Source organism: Pantherophis guttatus, chromosome 3 (genome assembly GCF_059756535.1).
Source record: "Pantherophis guttatus breed Tessera chromosome 3, ASM5975653v1, whole genome shotgun sequence".
NCBI lineage: Eukaryota > Metazoa > Chordata > Lepidosauria > Squamata > Colubridae > Pantherophis > Pantherophis guttatus.
Genome location: NC_142065.1, coordinates 83910681 through 83932367, shown reverse-complemented (window position 1 = coordinate 83932367; position 21687 = coordinate 83910681). Strand labels below are relative to the sequence as shown.

Here is a 21687-nt window from a genome sequence, read left to right as displayed (position 1 = left end):
ACTACTTCCATTTGACTTCCCACGCCTCGCTTCCAATCCCAGCGGCGTGGCAGCCCGCCTGCCCGCTCGCCTGGGCCTGACGCCCACGCGGAACTTCGTTCGACGGGGCGAAGGAGCCCCCTGCTGGTCAGACAGTGGCAACGGCGCAGCGGCGGCCGCGTCTTCCCAAAGATCCGGGGAGGATCCCAGAGAGTAAGTGGGAGAAGCTGGGATCCGGGGATCTACGGGAGTCTGCGGCTTCTGAAAGTAGGTCCGGCTTAACAGACGCGTAGGTTGGATGCGTGAGGCGGAAAAAAACCGTAGCCCTTGGGATGGGGATCAGCAGGAGATCCTGAGCAGGATCTTAAGAGTGGACTGGATGTTGCATTTCTGGCTCTTCTCATTTTCCAAAATAAAATATTTCCCGTGCTCAATGCATTCCGGCCCACGTCGTTATTGTTGTTATTATTGCAGAACTTTAGTTTCTTTGTATATTTCTATATAAAATATGTATTTCTGTGAATTCCATTTCTGCCTTTAAAAACTGCCCATACATAGGATTTTTCAACAGAGTTGTAAATATTTACCTATGGTGAGACAGATGTTTACAGAATAGCACTGTGGGCAGCGAAGGGGAAGGTTGCATGTTCTCCCAGATGCTGGGTTGCAATTCCCATCATCCCCTCCTTATTGCCCAATTTGGAGAAGATGAGAGTTTGAGGTTAAATATCTTGGAAGTATAGCCACATGATGTTTTTCCTCCATTAAACAGATACGCTATATGAGTTTTATCTTTGATTTCAGACACACGGTATTTATTTGGAAGTAGTTGTTGAAAAATGCCTGAGGAAGGTAGACTTGTCTCACATTTAGCTCAGATATGGGAAACCATGAGTTCAAGTCCCACCTGAACCCCAACAACCAACTGTGTGATTTTGGACCAGTTATTTTTCCTCAGCCCAACCTACTTCACAGGGTTGTTGTTGTGAGGAAAATATGAGGAGGAAGGTGTGTTAGATAGGTTTGCCACCTTGAGTTATTTGTAAAAATAAATAAAATAAATAATAGATAAATAAATACTATTGCTGAAAGTACCATTGGCATCAGAGCTAAACTTACAGATGTGTAACCCTTCTGACAGAACCATTTTGGTATTATGGTTAAAGGTATTAGGCTAGAAATCAGAAAATTGTGGTGTCTAATCCTATACTGCTCAAAAATATAAAGGGAACGCAAGCAGAAGATATCCGAGATCTGAATGAATGAAATAGCCTTATTAAATACTTTGTTCTTTACATACGGTAGTTTATACACTGCTCAAACAACTAAAGGGAACACAAAACTATTGTATGTAACAAACAAAGTATTTAATAAGGCTGTTTCATTCATTCAGATCTTGGATGTCTTCTGCTTGTGTTCCCTTTATTTTTTTGAGCAGTGTATTTTGGGTCCAAAGCAGTTGGGTTACTTTGGGCTAATTATTCTTTCTCTAGGAAGATGGTAATGCAAGCCACTTCAAAAAAAACCCTCTGCCAAGAAAACTGCATGGATGGGACCACGCCCCCTCAGCCCCACCCACTCAACCACCATCCGTTGTCAACATCCAGTTCCTTTACAGCAGGCAACTCGGTCATCCATATAGTTCAGGAGTGCGGAACTATAGCCTCTTATAACCTTTGGACTTCAACTCCCAGAATTCCTGACCCAGCATGGGATTCTGGGATTTGAAGTCTATAGGCCATAAAGGGGCCATAGTAGTTCCCCACCCCAGATGTAGTTACTAGGAGTCAAAACCAATTCAAAGGCACCAAACCACAACCAACACCATATTGAGCTGTGTGGGTCTTAACATCTCAACAGATGAGAGTACTTGGTCAATGCTGTCTGGGCTGAGAAATTAGGCAGGGGTCAAGCCTAGTTAGCACTTGGTTAGATCATCTGCCTGAAATGCTAGATTCAGATGGTGGGAAAACATCCTGGAACAAGGCAATGAAAAAAGCACTTCCATATTGGCACAGATAAAATCATCTTGACTTTATCCACGTAATCCAACAGGAGACAAGCTTAATTTAAGGAACATTCTCTCTTTCAAGCATTTTTGAATTGAGATTTAAATTGCTTCCGAATGTCATTCTTGTACCACAAAAAACCTATATATTTGTCCTTATGTTAGCATATTTATATTTCCTGTGACATACTTTAACACTGATTTATATTTACACCAGGAAAATTATTCTACTCTACCTCTCTCTTATACACATCTGCACATAGGCACACAGGTACACACATGCTAACACAAACTGGATGACCTATAGTGATCACAGTCCTAAAGGAGTCCTGGTGGCACAGTGGTTAGAACGCAGCATTGCGGACTAACACTGCCCACTGCCAGGAGTTCAATCCTGACCGGCTCAAGGTTGACTCAGCCTTCCATCCTTCCGATATAGTTAAAACGAGGACCCAGATTGTTGTGGGCAAAAGAGCCTTGGTAGTACAGTGGTCTAAAGCACCCTGTTATTAAGACCAGCTGCCTGCAATTGCTGCAGGTTCAAATCTCGCCAGGCTCAAGGTTGACTCAGCCTTCCATCCTTTCTAAGGTAGGTAAATTGAGGACCCAGTTTGTGGGGGCAATAAGCTGACTTTGTATAAATATACAAAAGGATGAAGGCTATTGCTTAGCGCATTGTAAGCCGCCCTGAGTCTCCGGAGAAGGGCGGCATATAAATCAAATTAAAAAAAATATATGCTGACTCTGTAAATTGCTTAGAGAATGCTGAAAAACACTATGGGATGGTATATAAGTCTAAGTGTTATTGCTATTGTATCACATCTGCTATGTTCCTTAATTCCATAGAGTCAGTTTATACCTATTTCACCACCTTTCCTTTACCCTGAAATAAAGGACAGGATAGTACCCTTACCAGCAATTGCCAGTAGATTCTTCAGGAATTAGCATCTGCCACCATGCCTGAGGGCAACAGGCCAATTTACAAGCTGCGGGCTCACCTCATCTTCTAAGTGAGGGAAACAGTGAGTTGGGTATGCAGAAGGAATCAAAGGGAATTAATCCTGCTGTTGCCTCAGTTGCTTGACTGTTTAATGATAGGGCTGACCCTGTTTTGTCCCACTCAAGGTTTGATTATAAGCTTGAGGAGGCTGCAATCTGATGTTGGGGTTGTTTTTCCAGGGCCTGTATCATTAATATGATGATGGGAGTGACAGTTCTTGAATGTTATTAAACAATCAACAATGATCTGGAATTGGGAGGGAAAGGATTCTAGTCGATAAGACGCCGTTGCAGAATTGCATTCTGATTCTTCTCGGCTTTTCTTTTGAGCATCACTCCAGCATTTTATCTATCGTTCCAACCTCTTTATTGTCGATCTGCTCTAACCTTTGAAAAATTCAGGATATTGATCAGGCGTTTCTTTGAAGGATCCAGTAAGATTCGTGTGAGCCCTTGCTTGAGGTATGCCTTTCAGTAGGCTCAAAGGGTCGTGTTTTCAAAGGCTTTAGTCATGAACGGGCTCCAGTTTGCAAAAAACAAAACAAAATATGCGTGAAGCCACTCGTAATATGCTCCTGGATTTAACTGGAATCAGGCTTAATTAGCTTAAGGAGAATAGCCTCTTTCTCTTCCTGCAAAATTAGCTGAGTGGTTTCCATTGATGGGATATGGTGGGATGAGCGAGGAAGAAGAAATCAAAATCTGAAATGAGTTAAGAAAAGTGAGGGATTTTATTAAAACAGAGAGAATTCTAGAGGGTGTAAATGAGTAGAGGCATCTCACTCCATGTGAGTGTTTTAAGCTTTTGCATTAAGCACAAATAATATATTTTTAAAGAAATTGTGGTTTGAGTGTCATCATGGCATTTCCACCTTCTTTTTGTACAGGGAAATAGAATGGCTGTGATATAAATGGGTTAGGATCAGGGGTGAAATCCAGCAGGTTCTGACAGGTTCTGGAGAACCGGTAGTGGAAATTTTGAGTAGTTCGGAGAACTGGCAAATACTACCTCTGGCTGGCCCCAGAGTGGGGTGGGAATGGAGATTTTGCAATATCCTTCCCCCAGGAGTGGGGAGGGAATGGAGATTTTGCAGTATCCTTCTCCTGCCAAGCCAAGCCAAGCCACACCCACCAAGTCACACCCACAGAACTGGTAGTAAAAAAAATCTGGATTTCACCACTGGTTAGGATGTGAGTTTTGTGCTTGTGATTTCTTACTGGTACGACATGACATGTTCTGATGGCCTTAATCCAGGTGAGAAGATAACTGTAGTCCTTTAGGTGCTGCTGAAATAAACTCTAGAAGTCCACTTCTGCCTTGTTCACTTGTGAAACAATATTTGGAACTGTACAGGTAGTCCTCGACTTACAACAGTTCATTTAGTCACGGTTTAAAGTTACAGCAGCAGTACAAAAAATGACTTATTACCATTTTTCACACTTGCGACCGTTGTAGCATCCCCATGGTCATGTGATCAAAATTCAGATGCTCGGCAACTGGTTCATATTTATGTTGATTGCCGTGTCCTCGGGTCATGTGATCAGCTTTTGTGACCTGACGAGCAAATTCAACAGGGAAGTCAGGTTCACTTAACAACTATGTTACTAACTTAACAACTGCAGTGATTCACTCAGCAACTCAGCAAGGATCAAAACAAATAATGTTTATAAACTATTTTGCACACCCTTAAAACACTTTGAACACCCTTAAAATGTTTATTAGGAAGAAGGAGGAGGTAAAATAATAGTGAATGTTAGAATGTTAGATGCATTGGCAAAATTGAAAAGCGTCCATCTATGAAGAATTGATTTTCCCCCTACCCTTCAATACTAAAATGTCCCAGAAAAGTTGACTATTCAGAACAGTTGGCAGGATTTAGAGCAGGGGTGTCAAACTCAAGGCCCGCAGGCTGGATCTGGCCCACAGGGTGCTTAGATCTGGCTCGTGGGGCCACCCTGGAAACAGAGAAGGACCGGCCCGCTGCCAGCAAAAACGGAGCTCGGGTGGCAGAGGGTTGCAGGAGGCCGTCACAGCCAGAAACAGAACTCGGCAGCCCGTTTTCACTGGCAGAGTGCTTGGGCTACCATAGGTGCCCCTGACATGAGTGACACTGAGCTGGCCACACCCACCCTGGCCATGCTCCCCTGCCCCCCCCAAAGTCAAACGCAATCTTGATGCGGCCCTCAATGAAATCGAGTCTGACACCCCTGATTTAGAGGAATTCTGTCTCTAGGTCAGTGGTGAAATTCAATTTTTTTTACTATCAATTCTGTGGGCATGGCTTGGTGGGCGTGGTGTGGTGTGGTGGGCGTGGCTTGGCGGGCTTGGCAGGGGAAGGATACTGCAAAATCTCCATTCCCATCCCACTCCAGGGGAAAGATACTGCAAAATCCCCATTCCCTCTCCACTCCTGGGGGAAGAATATTGCAAAATCTCCATTCCCACCCCACTCTGGGACCAGCCAGAGGTGGTATTTGCCAGTTCTCCAAACTACTCAAAATTTCTGCTACCGGTTCTCCGAACTATTCAAAATTTCCGCTACCGGTTCTCCAGAACCTGTCAGAGCCTGCTGGATTTCACCCCTAGTCTAGGTCCACGAGACATGAGGCAGATATGAAAGGCAGAACTTCTGTTGTGACTTCACAACACATGTTGCTATTTTGACATTGGCCTGGTTAGAAACAGATGCTTATGCAGGTGGGAAGAAAAGAAGGTCCTGTTCAGAGCTGAAACCAATTTGCGTATCACCCCACGCATCCTTCCCAATTCACAAGCTCACATATTTGTGTTTGTGTTTACATCTTATGGGTGGTGTGTTTGTACAACACAGCTGACCAAGTCTGTTTATGAGTAAAAATGTATTTATTTATTTATTTTGTGGCATTTCTATGCCGCCCAATTCCCAAGGTACTCCCAAAAATTCATCTGTACATACCGATGGCAAAGAGCCAGTTTGGTCTAGTGGTGAAAGTACCAGGCTAGAAACCAGGAGACTGTAAGTTCTAGTTCTGCCTTAGTCATGAAAACCACCTGGCTGACCTTGGGCCCAATCACTCTCTCTCTCTCAGCCCAAACTACCTCACAGATTTGTTGTGGGAAAAATAGGAAAAAAGGAAAGAATATAAAATATGTTTATTGCCTTGAGTCATGCTGGTGGGGGAATTCTGGGAGTTGAGGTCCACATCTGGGGGTGAGGATGGAGTCTAAAACATATAAAGAACAGTTGCAGGAATTTGGTATGTCTAGTTCAATGAAAAGAAGGCCTGAGGTAACATGATAGCAGTGTTTTAATATCTTAAAGGGCTGCCACAAGGAAGAGGGGGTCAAGCTATTCTCCAAAGCACCTGAAGGCAGGACAGGATGCCATGGATGGAAATTAATGAAGGAGAGAAGCAACCTAGAATTAAGGAGAGATTTCCTGACAGAACAATTAATCAGTGGAACAACTTGTCTCCAGAAATTGTGAATGCTCCAACACTGGAGATTTTTAAGAAGAGATTGGACAGCCATTTTCTGAAATGGTGTAGGGTTTCTTGCCTGAGCAGAGGGTTGGACTAGAAGACCTCCAAGGTCCCTTGTTATTCTGTTATATCATTATGTCTTCAAGCTGCCTTAACCTATCCCTGCCATAATAAATTGATTAACAAACACAGAGACACCTCAAGCTCTCTGTCTCCACTCACCTAAGCATGTGTTCATATTTCTGCTCTGAACAGCTCTTCACTACTATTTTTTTGCTTCAACTTAATGTACCTGATCCCTGCTTCCCATTTTAAAATAATGTATGTATATACAGTATATATACATATACATATACATATACATATACTGTATGTATGTATGTATGTATGTGTATGTATGTGTATATATATATATATATATGTTGTCTCCTTCCATTTATACCTGCCTTCCCCTCTGCCCTCAAAATAGCATTCCAGGTAGTTAATAATAAAACACAAATAAAATAACCAAGTCATAATTAAAACATTAAAAACCACAGGTTTAAATCTCAAATATAACCGCATCAAAGAAATGACAGCAGCCAGCGTATGAAGATCTTCAGCAAGATGCTAGTTTAAATGCCTAAAAGTGTATCATAAAATCAAAATAGCAATCTTTGTTTTCTACCTTTGTTCTCCTCTGGACATCTGGGACAATTTCTTATTTGATCAATATTTCAATATTCGCCTCAGTATTTGCCTGAGCAATGGTATGCATTACCCCGTATGATGAAAGGAAGCAAATTAGAAAAAAAAAACAATGGATGGTCAAGAGATGGGCTTCAAAGAAGCTTATCATGGCCTCTAAAGAGCCCTAAATATTGAATATCAGAAATGAGCTTAAAATAGAAGTAGAGCTACCATTTGTAGCGGAGCTGAGAATCTCTGTCTGTTTGTTTTATTCCTGTTCTAAGTAGGTAGAAGAGGCCATGTGAGCCCTTAAGCTTAAAGCAATCTTTTTTTTTCCTTTTTGAACCAAAGACTGTTCTCCTCTGCATGGCTAATGCATTGGAGTGAACATGCCAGTGATGAGCAGGGCTAAAATAGTGGTGGAAGGCGCCACACATTTCTGCTAACGATCTATGGCAGTGATGGCTAACCTTTTGCCCGTGTGCCGGCACCCATAATGCAATGCGGCCCCCCTTGTGTATGCATGCATGACCCCATGCTCCCCCTGCCCTCCCGTGCACACGGGACCCCTCCCCCATGCTCCCCGCATATGAGTGCATGACCCCCCTGGCCCCCATTTTGGGCTTACTAGGCCGCCCTGCAGCCTCCTGGGCCCAAAAATGGGCAGTGGAAGGGGCATGCCGCACTCCCCACGCCCCGTTTTGGGCCTAGTAGGCCTCCCTGTAGCCTCCTGGGCCCAAAAACGGACTGTGGGGGTTCGCGCCGCATCTCCTGCATGCACCCCGCTCCCCCCTGCATCCCAAAAATCTGCTGGCCGGCGGGAGGCGTGCACGCATGCGCGCTGGAGCTGAGCTGGGCAACGGCTCGCATGCCCGCAGAAAGGGCTCCGCGTGCCATAGGGATCTATGGGTTGGATCCTAGGACCAATGACGCATTCAACAAGCAAGGGGAAAAATAATAATAATAATAAAGCTATGGCTTTATTTTGAGGCATGTTCAGAGAATAAGAGGCCTATTGATTGTCCTGAAATCTGTAAGGAAAAAGCAGGTGACAATGCAGTTAATGGAAAGATTTTTCCATATAACTTTTTTATTAGTTTATCAAAGTATAAAATACAAAGGGGGAAAAAAAGCATGAAAAAAGTAAGAAGAGAGGGAGAGGAAAAGAAAAGATATAGTGTAACGGGAGGGGAAAAAAAGAAAAGAAAAAGGCACCGACTTCTGACTCTCTTTAGCACAGCAGAAGGCAACAACGTTACGACCACAACTTTTTGCTTTTATACAACAGTATGCACAAGCCATTTCTATAACAATAAGCTTAAGGTTTTTCCAAGGCTCTTCAAAACTCTAAATGGGGGCCTGTGGACATCTTGCCTACTAAATATAGGTGATTGTTGGGAACGAGAGCCTGGGTTTCCTAGGAAGTAATGAAGACCTCTGTCATAGGAGCTAGCCTGTATCATCATCGTCATCTTTTAATGACCCCATAATCCCTTGAGGGGTGAAGTCCAGGCAACTGAATGGAGCTGAGTATTTACTGGCCGGATGCCTTTCCTGTCACCAGTGCAGAGTTATATTCAGCAGATACAACCTCAACATGCCCAGAGAGAGAAATATCTGCCTCTACTTAGGATCGAACTCACAGCCTCCTGATTGTGAGGCGAGAGCTCCACCTCTAGGCCACCACACCACTCAGGAGCTAGGCTGTATAACAAGCTAAATCCTGCAGTGTGGGCCAACTGGCAGAAGTGGAGCCCCTGTGGCCTCTGGAATTGTTCCACAGACACGTCTGGGGTACTAAATTGAACCATATAGCAACTTGGGTTGGATGCTGCCCACCTGCCTTCTCTGGCTTAATTTGAGTGTCTATTCTTGGCTTAGAAACCACTGATTTGGGCTCTTTGTAAGACTCAAAATGCTGTACTACCCTTTCATTTAACAGCTTCGAATGCCATTCTATCTTTCTGAGAAAGCTCTGTTGATTCCAGCGTGACTACAAGGGTTTCCTTATATGTGGAGAGGATAAAACATAAATGCATTGAATTACCGATAGTAACATTTCAAGTTAGATCAGTTCCCTTGTTCAAGATACATAACTTGTCTGTATACTCAACAATAGCCCCCTCAAGGTTTAAAGGGGCACGTGGTTAATTTATAATCTGCTTAAACCGCAGCCATTGACTGTAGCATCATCTCATTAAGTATGCAGAGAGCAAAGTTTATGGAAGTGATCTGATCCAATTTGATTTGATCATCAGTACTTAGAATTGGAGTGTGAGAAAGTATCTGCCCCCCCTCCCCCGAAGCCAACCATCACAGGTGGTCTTTGGGTTATGATGGCAACTGGAACCGGAGTTCCCATCAGTCAGCAATGGGGGCATAAAGCGTGACATCACATGGCCGCATCTCTTAGCAACCACAATCTTGGCAGTCCTGGTTGCTGTCATAACCCCAGCACCACCCTGGTTGTTAAGTGAGAACTTCACCGGACCATAACATTGGGAAGGAAACCAGGCCGGCAGGTGATATTTAAGAGAGGCAGGCAGGTGGCATGAGCAAGTGCTATGGAGCGTGAGAACATGGAAGAAAAAGCAGGAATAGGGGCAACCTGGGACTTCCTGCCGGCTTCCCCATTGACTTTACTTATGGAAAGTCATCAGGGAAGATTGCAAATGGCATTCACTGCAATGGCCACTACTTTGAGAACCACTTATAAATCCCCCTTGTTCGATGGTGTTGTGATGTTGGAATGAGTGGTCATAAGCTGGAGACTGCTTATTTTTCAGGACTGAAAGTGGATTGGAACGTGGCTTTCCCACACCTAAATTCAGCACTTTAACCCACTACAGCACACTGATCGTACTGCCTCTGGGGTGGCAGAGTCGACAGTGCAGAACATGGATATGTTGCTGAAGAAATAGACTGGATGGAATTAGAAAACTTTTGCAAAGCCATACTACTAAAATTCTGATTCCTATGACTTTTAACTGGGCAAAGTGGTGTAGTATGGGCAAAACTTTTTTGAGCCAAGATGCCTCAAATGGCATCTAACTTCCAGGTTGCGTCCAAAATCTGGAGCCCTTGACTCCCATGGAACTGAAATTTGATAAATTTTATAAAACGTTTTATGATGTTACCATAAAACATTTTATGACATAATACAAAATCTCATAAAACATTTCCTGCACCGATGTTTGACAGTACTGTGCACTTCACCGTGGGCTATTTTCAAGGCAGGTACATCTATGAAGGTCCCCCAGAATTTTAAAGAGGTTTTCCAGTGAAGGCAGTACATGTAGTCCTTGACTTATGACCCTAACCCCTTTGTGATAAAAGCCTAAGAGGTAGAACAGTAGGGACAATGTTCTAGAACTCGGTTGGAATAAGTGAACTCTCACTGTGGGTATTGTTCCACAGCCTTCTCCAAAATAGAGAACTAGATTGGTATGTTCTCAAAAACAGAAAAAGAAAGATAGGGTAATGGGGGACAGCATGCACACAATTCTGGACATTTAGCTGACATATGTCTCATTATCTTATAGTAGGAATGTGACAATGAATGACAGGAGTCCACAAAGCAATCTAAAGCAATTATAAAGGCAAACGTCAGATCTACTTTTTAATAGCTTCATGCTTTTTTACATGCATCCCAATAATTTGACATTTATAATTCACCTTACTCTCCCTCCCTCCTTCCTTCCTTCCTTCCTTCCTTCCTTCCTTCCTTCCTTCCTTCCTTCCTTCCTTCCTTCCTTCCTTCCCCCCCCTTCCTTCCTTCCTTCCCCCCCTTTCCTTTTCCTTTCCTTTTCACTGTCCATGTCTTCACATTTGGAAATGGATATCATTCTCAAACTTTTCCTGTAAGTGAGATTTTAACCTTCAAAATTTTGTGTTTGAGATATATATATATACATACATACATACATACATACATACATACATACATACATATATATATATATATATATATATATATATATTTATTTATTTTTTCTTAGCTTCTCTGAAAACATTGGGGAAGCTTGAGTTGAATGCATTTTATAAATTAGCAGGTCTAGAAGTCAATTATTATAAATTGTCTGTTATGTTAATCAACACTGATAGAGAGTTACAAAAGAGACTTTGAAAATCTATGGCACTTAATAATAGTCCAGGTGGATTTAGATATTTAGAAGTAATTATTACAAAGGATTGGCACCAATGAAAGAAACATAATTATGACCCTCTTCTGCAGATTATGGCAACATCTTCCTTTAGCACTGCTTGGTGGAATAGCTACAAATTAAAATGAGTCTTCTTCCCAAAAATCAATTTTTGTTTAAAATATTTTCTATTTCCTTGCTTATTGCTTGTTTTCATACATGGCTGATAATTGTTTCTTCATTTATACACACACACACACACACACACACACAAACACACACACACACACGTGTGCGTGCACACACATGTATATAAATATATATACCCACTTGAATGACTCAAATTATACAAAATAACCAAATTATTGGTTATTATTGGGATTGTAGAGATTGAAGATATACCAAATGTGAAACATGATTTCGATGTCTTTCAATTAAAATAATCAACTCATGTCATTTGGAATTCCAAATGTTCACCAGATACAAAGGGAATTAACAATGGAGCCAGTCTTCTAGAACGATAGCATTCCAGCCTGATATTTATGTATTTATTGACAATATTTGTAATCTGCCCCAAGCATGCAACAAAGCTTAAGAACCAAGCAGCAGTAACAACAAACAAAAAATGACTTTATTCTTTAAACTCAGTTAAAAGTATTAAATGTTAGTTAATGTAATTGTGGTAGGTTGCTTAAAGTCACTTATAGGCTATGCAAATAATTGTAAAAATAGAAAATAAATACAAGCAGTCCTTGACTTAAAACTACAATTGAGCCCAACATTTCTGTTGCTGTTAAGTGAGTTTTGCCCCATTTTACGACCTTTCTTGCCACAGTTCTTAAGTGAATGACTGCAGTTGTTAAGTTAGCAACACAATTGTTAAGTGAATGTGTCTTCCCCATTGACTTTGCATGCTGGAAAAGTTGGTCACATGACTCTGGGACACTACAACCATCATAGATACGAGTCAGTTGCCAAGCATCTGAATTTTGATCACATGATCAAGAGGTTGTTGTAATGGTCCCAAGTGTGAAAAATGGTCATAAGTCACTTTTTTCAGTGCCATTGTAACTTTGAATGGCCAATGACGGTTGTAAATCAAGGCAGCATTTAACATTCAGCATTTAACGTTCAAATCTCACCAGGCTCAAGGTTGACTCAGCCTTCCATCCTTTCTAAGGTGGGTAAAATGAGGACCCGGTTTGTGGGGGCAATAAGCTGACTTTGTATAAATATACAAAAGTATGAAGGCTATTGCTTAACGCATTGTAAGCCGCCCTGAGTCTCCAGAGAAGGGCGGCATATAAAAATAAATAAAATAAATAAAATAAATAAAAAGTGTCCTGCAATAGGGCAGCCATCTCAAAATCAGTGTGATCATCCTTTGGTAGGTTTATCCTATTAAAACTTTGGCCAACTCATTTTGTTCCAAAAGCAGCTTGTGAGTCCTCCTCACAGGCAGACCCAACATGAGTTACCCTAATATCTACAATCGCAAACTGAAATGTGAAATTTACCTTTGAACAGGTGAAATGAATGTATTGCTTTTGATCCTTCGCTTTTCTCTCCATTCCTCAAGTTTAAAACACATACAGGATAAATAGTTCCAGGAAACCTATTCCTTCTAACTTTAACTTAACAGAAGAATTGATTGCAAGTGCCAGCATGCTTTCAAATGGGACAAGTGTAATCATTTAGTAGTTTTATTTTTCATGGGCCTATAAACAAGACACAGTACAAATTAATAGAATTTAACATCAAAAATTAATACAGTGATTCACCACAATCCTATCTGTAGCCAAAATTAGCCTTTGTAATCTTATCTTGCCAGACAAGAAGATCAGGAATATTTGAAGGGGAATGTTTTTTCCAGTCTTTTTCAAAGTTGGCAACTTTAAGACTTCGGCTTCCAGAATTTTCAGCTGGCTTTCCCCAGCCCAAATTCTCATTCTGTGTTCTTTTATTGTATATTCTATGTTCTGAAGCATTACATAGAACACAAAAAGAGACTTTTAGGGATTTTTTGGGGGGGAAGAGACTGAGAATTTAATTTGACAAGTTGATTTGGAAATAATGACGGTGAAAAATCCTCTTAGAATCTACTGTGGTAAGTCTTCATGAAAAGGACTCACAAGTACTTACCGTATTTTTTGGAGTGTAAGATGCACCATAGTTTTTGGGGATGAAAATAAGAAAAAAGCTGATTTGTGGGTAGATTGGCCTCCCGGAATATCCCCAATCAGCTGTTCACAAGTCTTAAAGCTGCCAACTTTGGGGACCTCTAGTTTACACAGTCAGGAAAAGAAATCTGAATAAATAGCAACAGTAACAAAATGAAACAAAAGTTTACTTTGATACACTTAGTATAGAAGAAATCCTTGGTGTATGTGTGCATGTGTACATGCACAATCTTGCAATCAATAAAATACTGCTGAAGAAAATCTGAGTGTCTTTATGCTTTCTATTATCTGAGTCAATTACATTTAGAACCATTTTTCTGTAAAATCATCACTATATTTCGGATTAGCTATACTTTTAGCAGACAAGAGATCTTATCCATGGTTAATATTTCCTTGGCCTTATCGTCATATCTTTGGGTAATAAGGGAATGGTGTATTTTCCCCCCCATTCTGCTGTAATTTGAAAGTTTGCTGCTAGTAAAAGTAAGACAATAATGTTCTTCAAAATTGGTGCAGTTAATGTTCTAAATGCTATCACTTCCCATCTAAATAAACATGAAAGAAATACAAGTCAGCTCCAATCTAAATTGTTTCCTTGTCCATTAATATCCAACCAAACAATTTTAGGATTAAAAGGCAATAATACCTGAGAATTTCTTAAAACAAGTCTATGTCTTTGCCTATTGTCTTGGTCTCCTAGAAATCTATCCCAACCAACAATGAACATTTGATTTTCTTTGGATGCATCTTTTCTAATAAGAATTTGCTTGTCTCTAAATCAGGGCCTCACATGCCCTCAAACTCCAATCCTGATCATACTTGACTGGATTACCTGAGATTTCATTCTTCCCTTTGAGTCCAGAATTATTCATTCATTTATTATTTTATTATATCCCACCTGTATTATTTTTATAAACAACTCAGGGTGCCCAATATGCCTAATACTCCTTCTTATTTTCCTCACAACAATCCTGTGAGGTGAGTTAGGCTGAGAGATAGTGACTGGTCCTAGTGACCCAGTGATGGCTAGCCTTTTTGGCACCAAGTGCCAAAAGCGTGCCTGCTCACACACCCACAATGCAATATGTGTGTGACACGTGTGTGCGACCCCTGCACATGTGCATGTAACCGCCCTGTGTGCACCCCACCCCCACGCACACACTCACAACTTCCCGCATACGCCCCACCCCACCCCCGCATACACGTGCGTCTCCTGCATGCGCCCCGCCCCCACACATGTGCAGCAGAGACCCAAAAACCAGCTGGCTGGCAGGAGGCACACGCTCATGCGCGGTGGAGCTGAGCTGGGGCGATGGCTCGTGTGCCTGCCGAGAAGGCTCTGCATAGGTTCGCCATCACGGCCCTAGGACATCCATCTGGCTTTCATATCTAAGGCGGGACTAGAACTCTCAGTCTCCCAGTTTCTAGCTGGTACCTTAATTACTAGACCATCCTGCTGTTTGGAATATTCAGGAGTTTCTTTCTTTTGCCCATTTAATTTTCTATTAAAATTTTCCGGCAGATTATTCCATCCGTGGTAAGAAGACAACTGTTTTGACCGAAGGAAAATCAAAGCTCAGGGATACTGAGCTCTGAGCAAAAAATGCTTCAAAATACAGAAATTAGAAGAAAAATGATGATCCTCCTCTGTTTCAGATTACAGATCCATAAAGGACCAAATGTTGTAACTGGAAATATTGATAGTCCTGTAGAGACAAGCTTTTCTCTCTGTTCTGTAGTTCGCTTATAGTAGGATGTGCAAGTGACTTCTTGAAATTCTCCATCCTGTTTGTGGACAGATAAAGTAGGAGGGGAACCATTTCTTTGAGAGAAAGAGGATTACTTTGGGACTGTTTCAGTGGTAGGATTCAAATAATTAAACAACCGGTTCTCTGCCTTAATGATTTCTTCTAACAACTAGTTCACCAAACTGCTCAGAAAGTTAACAACCGGTTCTCCCGAAGTGCAACCAAATCCCAGAAAATCATCTTACTTTTCTGGTACAAATGAGAAGAAGAAAAATCTCAGAAATCTGAGAACCAACAAAAACAACTGATATAAAATTAGCTCGGTCTAGAGGTCTTCTTTAGTTCCAAAGAAAAGACTGTGCTGACAGGGAATGCTGGAAGCTCTTTCTCTGAGCAGTGATTGCCGTGGAGAGGAGAAGGGTCAAAAAAGGCAAAATAGTGAACTCATGATGTAAGCGCTAACCTTCTTATATATAAAAAGGTAAAGGTTTCCCCTGCCCAGTCGTGTTTGAGTCTAGGGGGCAGTGCAATGGTGGGATTCAGCCAGTTCACACCTATTCGGGAGAACCAGTTGTTAACTTTCTAAACAGTTCGGAGAATCGGTTGTTGGAAGAAATCTTATTTTGTTTTTTTCCACTTTACAGGGCTAATCCTGTAAGGAAGGCAGGAAGGAAACATTCTGGTGGTGTTTCTAGCTTAATCTTTATTGCCTGCTTACAGAAACTGCCTCTCTGGTTAACCTTTATTACATTGTTACAGCTAAGGTGAAGCGCCCATCGACCTGAGTGACGTTGAGTTGGCCATGCCCACACAGTCACATGACCACCAAGCCACACCTACCTAGCTGGTCATTAGGGCAGAGAACCAGTTGTTAAATTATTTGAATCCCACCACTGGGGCAGTGCTTATCTCCGTTTCCTAGCCAAGGGAGCCAGCCTTGTCCGAAGATGCTTCTGTGGTCATGTGGCCAGCATGAATATATGCTGAGGCTGTATGTAATGCTGTTACCTTCCTACCATAGTGGTACCTATTTACCTATTCACATTTGCATGTTTTCAAACTGCTAGGTTGGCAGGAGCTCACCTCATCACATGGGTCTCGTACTGCCAACTGCTAGGCCATCATGTCCTTCTTATGTGCATGTGCAATGTTGATGCATGTAAGATTACATCATGACAGTTCATTATCTTGCCTTTTTTTTTTTTTTTTTTTGATCAACAAACTTGCCTCCCCCTTGATGCAACTGTTCTCAAGATGCTTAGAGAGCACCAGCTGGAAGCAAGCTGTGATAGAATCTAGTAAAATGAGCTTAGTTCTTCAACTGACATGACTCAGAAATTTTCCTGGCAGGAGGAAAAAAACAAGCAAACCTTTTTTTTCCCTTTCAAATATGACCATTGGGAAAATATTTATGATTAAAGAGAGTGTGCTCCTGCGTCCCGAATCTTCGAAATAGACACCCAAAGCTTTGCTATTATACAGGGGAGTGAGGCCAAAATCAATATTTCTTCCCATATTCACAGACATCTCTTTGATATCAGATCTATTTCAAAATAATAACATATCCTTCGGATTGGAAAAATGGTGTGATATACCTGATATACTGAATTCCACAACACTCTTTCATCGCCAGAATATCTAAGATAGTTTAAAGGTAACCTAGAGTATTTGTTATTTTACATCAAAATATCTGCCTCCCTCTGTCACCTCTGGATTATACTAGCAGGAAAGCGTACAGGATGGATCTAGTTAGAAAATGGATTTCATCTTTTTTTTAAAAAAAATAAAAAAAAATAAAAGCTCCTAATGGCTTTAATTTTCGATGATTGTGACAAGCTCCATTTGTTCCCATTGTGCAAATCTCAGTTTTTACAATGTTCTTTCATAATTGCTTTTCATCCATATTGGAAGCTGGATGGTCTCCCAAATATTTCCAAACGTTATTCATCCATTTGTATGGAAATTAGGACTGACGGTGGTATTGTACCTGTCCAGGAAAAAATAATAATAGGCATAATCACTGCTTTGACCAATTTACATTAAAGTGAGATATTTTGCCATAATTATACATTACTTCACACCCAGATGATAGGAAGATTCATATGAAGCATGTGTTTCATTTCTGTAGTTGCCTGTGGGAAAACTGTGAGACAGATGAAGAAGAAAAATAGCTGCCAAATGTAGGATCTAATTTTTCCTGTGGCTCTAAGACTAATATCAGACATGATGACTCACAGACGTGACATCCCCACAACAACAAATCTTCGCCCTGAAGAATTGACAGGGTAACTGTTGATAGTGGGAGGTGTAGAAGGAAAGAAGAGATATATTATTTTAAAAAGTTTGCACAGAGCTGGGAGCGCTGCAGAAGAGAGTAAGAAAAATGTGTGGGGTGTGCACATCTCTAGGCTGAACGCAAGGGAAGAGAGTGTGACAATTTTTGCTCATTTAATGTGGAGTGAAAAAGGAAGAGATGCAAAGAAGATTCTATAATTAGATGTGGGGTATATGGGAGGGAGATCTTAAAGAGAGCTTTTCTTCAAATTCCAGCAGTTCTAAAACTAAGGTCAGCCAAGGACACCAACAGGAGTTTGGGGGATCTCTAAAATTTACTTCCTCAGTAGCAGCATCTGAAGAACTGAATCAAAACTGTCAAATGGAAATTTTAATTGGGCACTCTAGCCGCCGCCCCCTTGATGTTTTTGATTCTCCCTATGGTTCTCCCCACCCCTCAGAATGTGATGATAGTGATCAAGTTAGGGTTCAAATGATAATTAAATGATTTCTGGAGAACAAAGTGGTGGTTATGGTAACTATAAGTCCCATTTAAGATCAAAACTAGAGCGCCTGAAAAAAGCAAGCTCCTTGGAAACATCAAGGAGAGGAGAAGGGCATTGCTTAAATATTCTGCTTGTGAGTTTTCCAGAAACGTATCTGGATCCAGTTGGGCTCTGTTGGTTTGATCCAGCAGGATTCTTATATCGTTGCAGCTAACATAAATACATTGCATGTACCTTTGATAAGATCCAGCCTGTGGCTCATAAGAAAACATTATCTATTATTTGCGATTAGGGCTGAAAAAAGCACTTTTGAATAATGCAAAAATCAGTAAGGAATAGTTGCTTTGGGAAGGTTTTTTTTATTATTAATTTATATCTACCCAAAACAAAACGGCAGCCCCAAATGGCAATACTCCTTAGCCTGATACATTCATCTCCAGGCGTGATTTATATCTTCTATTTTCTCCAAATCAGTGATGAGAATGCATTTGTAAGGATTAAACATAAAGAGACAACTATATCCCATTAAATATTTTCATCTGCTGCAGAACTGGGAAGCGGGACGATTTTCTTCTCGTCGCACTTCTCAGATGGTTTATACACATACAATCTCAAATCATTTCAATGTATTGCAAAGCACTGCCAGCTAAATTACATGAATATGAAATGCTGTCTCCTCCTTCTCCTTGTCACAAGCTTGTAGAAAGAATTGATGAATTTCTACTATGGTATAGCTGGGTGGGCAGGGAAGTTTCTATGGGAAGTCATAAAGCATCTCTGCAAAATTTGAGATGCCAATTACAGCATCTGGCTGTAATTGCAATTAAGGTAAAGGTAAAGGTTCCTCTCGCACATATGTGCTAGTTGTTTCCGGCTCTAGGGGGTGGTGCTCATCTCCATTTCAAAGCTGAAGAGCCAGCATTGTCAGAAGACGCCTCTGTGGTCATGTGGCTGGCATGACTAAACACCAAAGGTGCACGGAACACTGTTACCTTCCCACCAAAGGTGGTCCCTATTTTTCTACTTGCATTTTTTACGTGCTTTCGAACAGCTAGGTTGGCAGAAAGTGGGACAAGTAACGGGAGCTCACCCTGTTATGTGGCACTAGGGATTCAAACCGCTGAACTGCCGACCTTTCGATCGACAAGCTCAGCATCTTAGCCACTGAGCTACCACGTCCCTATGTAATTGCAATTACTGCAATGCAATTGCTGGCATTGCAGTAAAATAATAATAATAATAACTTAGAATTTGGACGTTGGATTCCTGTTAGTATGCAAGAAGCTTTACGCTATATTAGATTTCCTTCTGGGGAGGAATCAAGCCTTTCTGGCTGTACTTAGGACTTCTTCCTGATTCATAACTTTTGCATACCTATCAAAATCAATTTTTAAGGACTCTTCACTTCTTCCTCCTCTTCACCTATGCCCTCTTCCCTGAAAATAAGATTCACTGGATTCAATAGGATTTACTTTTGATTCACCATGCATAAGATTGTGCTGAAGGACAAACAATCAGTCCCAAAACATTTCTGGATGTCTGCTCCATTTCTGGAACTTGATCCCTCTTGGACTTGCTTCCGTCCAATATTCCTGTTTCTTATTCTTTTAAATTAATGAAATGACCCCCAAAATTTACCTTCACCACCCACATTGGCTTTTTTTCTTCACCCCCAAATTTGCACTTAGGGAAAACAGATGTAATTCTTTTTCCTTCCCTCGTTTTTGTTCCAAAGAAGTACGATAGTTTTACCCAGCACCCAGGTCTTTATTATCCTTCCCTAATTAGAAGTTCTCCACATATTCTGGACTTCAAACCTCAGGATCTCCATCTACAAGGGGGTGTTTCCTTCTATCTTCTGTTTTCTTTCAGTAGGCAAGCAGCAGCAGGAGCAGCAGTAGTAGGAAGAAAATTGTTTTCTGTATTTTAATTAAATTGCAAATGACCAATTTGTTTCTGAGGCCTTCCAGGTGTGAAGTGAATGACTTTTGGTGAGTTTTGGCCCTTGTCTCTTGGTCAGACAAGAAGTGAAAAAGTTTGGGTAGCAGCTATTACATCCTAATATAAATGAGTGAGATTCCATACCTAAGCAGGTTGTCTTAATGTACTATTAACTACAATAGTTAATATTATTTAGTTGTGTCCTGTCTTTATTATTTTTACAAATCATTCAAGGCGGGAAACATATCCAATACATATTCCTCCTCCTATTTTCCCCCACAACAATCATCCTATGAGGTGAGGCTAAGGCAGGACTTGAACTCACAGTTTCTCAGTTAATAATGTGAAAATTGTCTCTTGTATCTGAAAATAAACCAGAGACAGGAGCTGTTTTTTTTAAAAAACATGCCACCATCTTGCAAAAAAAAAAACCCTAGAGACTGTTCCTGTGAATCTAAAATTGCTACAATTAAGGGGGTGCCTAAAGCACAATTTTCAGTTCAGAAGAAAAATTTGGAAGATTTTTGGAAGCGCTTGGAAAAGAGTTGCACAGGACTGATTCAGAACTCCCTTCCTTCAAATTCAGTTTGAAGGCTGACTCCACTTGCTTTTCCCATTTGACAGAACTGGTTGAAATTTTCAGAAAGTCCTTCCTTTAGAAGGGAATAGACAAGATAATTCATAACTAAGCTGAGATGGCTGTTTCTCCTAAACCAATTAACTGAGTGGTAAAATGTATGAGTTTAGTCCCCTCTGGAGTACAATAAACATGTATGAGATCAGAGCACTATATAGAGCAGAGTTTCTCAACCTTGGTGACTTGAAGAAGTATGAACTTCAACTCTCAGAATTCCCCAGTCTGCCATGCCGATTAGGGAATTCTGGGAGTTGAAGTCCACACTTCTTCAAGAGGTAGAGGTTGAGAAACACTGGTATAGAGTTTGGAACTGTCTACACATGATCACATGAAGTACACTGTGATCTTTTCCCTTTTCAGTCAATATTGACTAGAAGGATTGAGCAGTGTATCGTCAATCTTGGCCAGTACATTTTGTCTTGCTTTTGTTCTCTGAGCACAGATTGCCTGGCTTTGGCCTTGGGTTTTTGAAACACACTGTTTACAGTAAAACATACCGTTTTGCAATAAAATCAAATTTTACTTCTTGCAGTTTTAATGAATGAAACACTGCATCAGTTACTGGCATTAGCAGTAAACCTGGAATTAACAATGCTGAGCTGTATTCAATTTCCATACAATGGATAGAAACACTCTCTACTATTACAGCAATCTGTTGCCTTTTCCAAGTTGGGTAATTGAATCCTCTAGAAAATTTGGAGTATCTGTGGATCGATTTGGCACAGTTAAAAGTAATCATGCCCAGAAATAGGTTATAAAGAAGTTCTCAGTTAAAAGGATCCGGTCCGGATCAAATGACATCAATATTTTTTATTTGTATTTCTATAGTGTTCAGAAAGTAAAGCAACTTAGATGGCTGAGAAAACAAACTTTGAAGTACAAGATACATAAATATAAAACTATGTAAATTGAATTGGGCCCAAAATATAGGGTGATTTTGAAGCCTTAGGAAAATATGTACTATAAAATGGTTAATAAAATGGGCCTTAAATAATATGAATTACACAAAGGAAGACTATAAATATAAATCTCACAACTAATTAATCATTTAATTTGTTCTTAAATCAGAAAGAAATATTTCAAGGAGGGTGAAATATTTCTTGTGTACGGTGGTAAAATCCTTGTGTTATAGGAGTAGCATC

General features: G+C 40.8%; 1 long non-coding RNA gene across 1 annotated transcript in view; it reads left to right on the top strand.

Moving 5' to 3' along the window:
* The first annotated feature begins 40 nt into the window (after nt 1-40).
* LOC117677357 (uncharacterized) overlaps nt 41-21687 on the top strand; it is a 55607-nt gene continuing 33960 nt past the window's right edge. Inside the window, exon 1 of the long non-coding RNA XR_004594770.3 lies at nt 41-192. This is a non-coding gene — a long non-coding RNA (uncharacterized LOC117677357). The remainder of the gene's footprint in view (nt 193-21687) is intronic.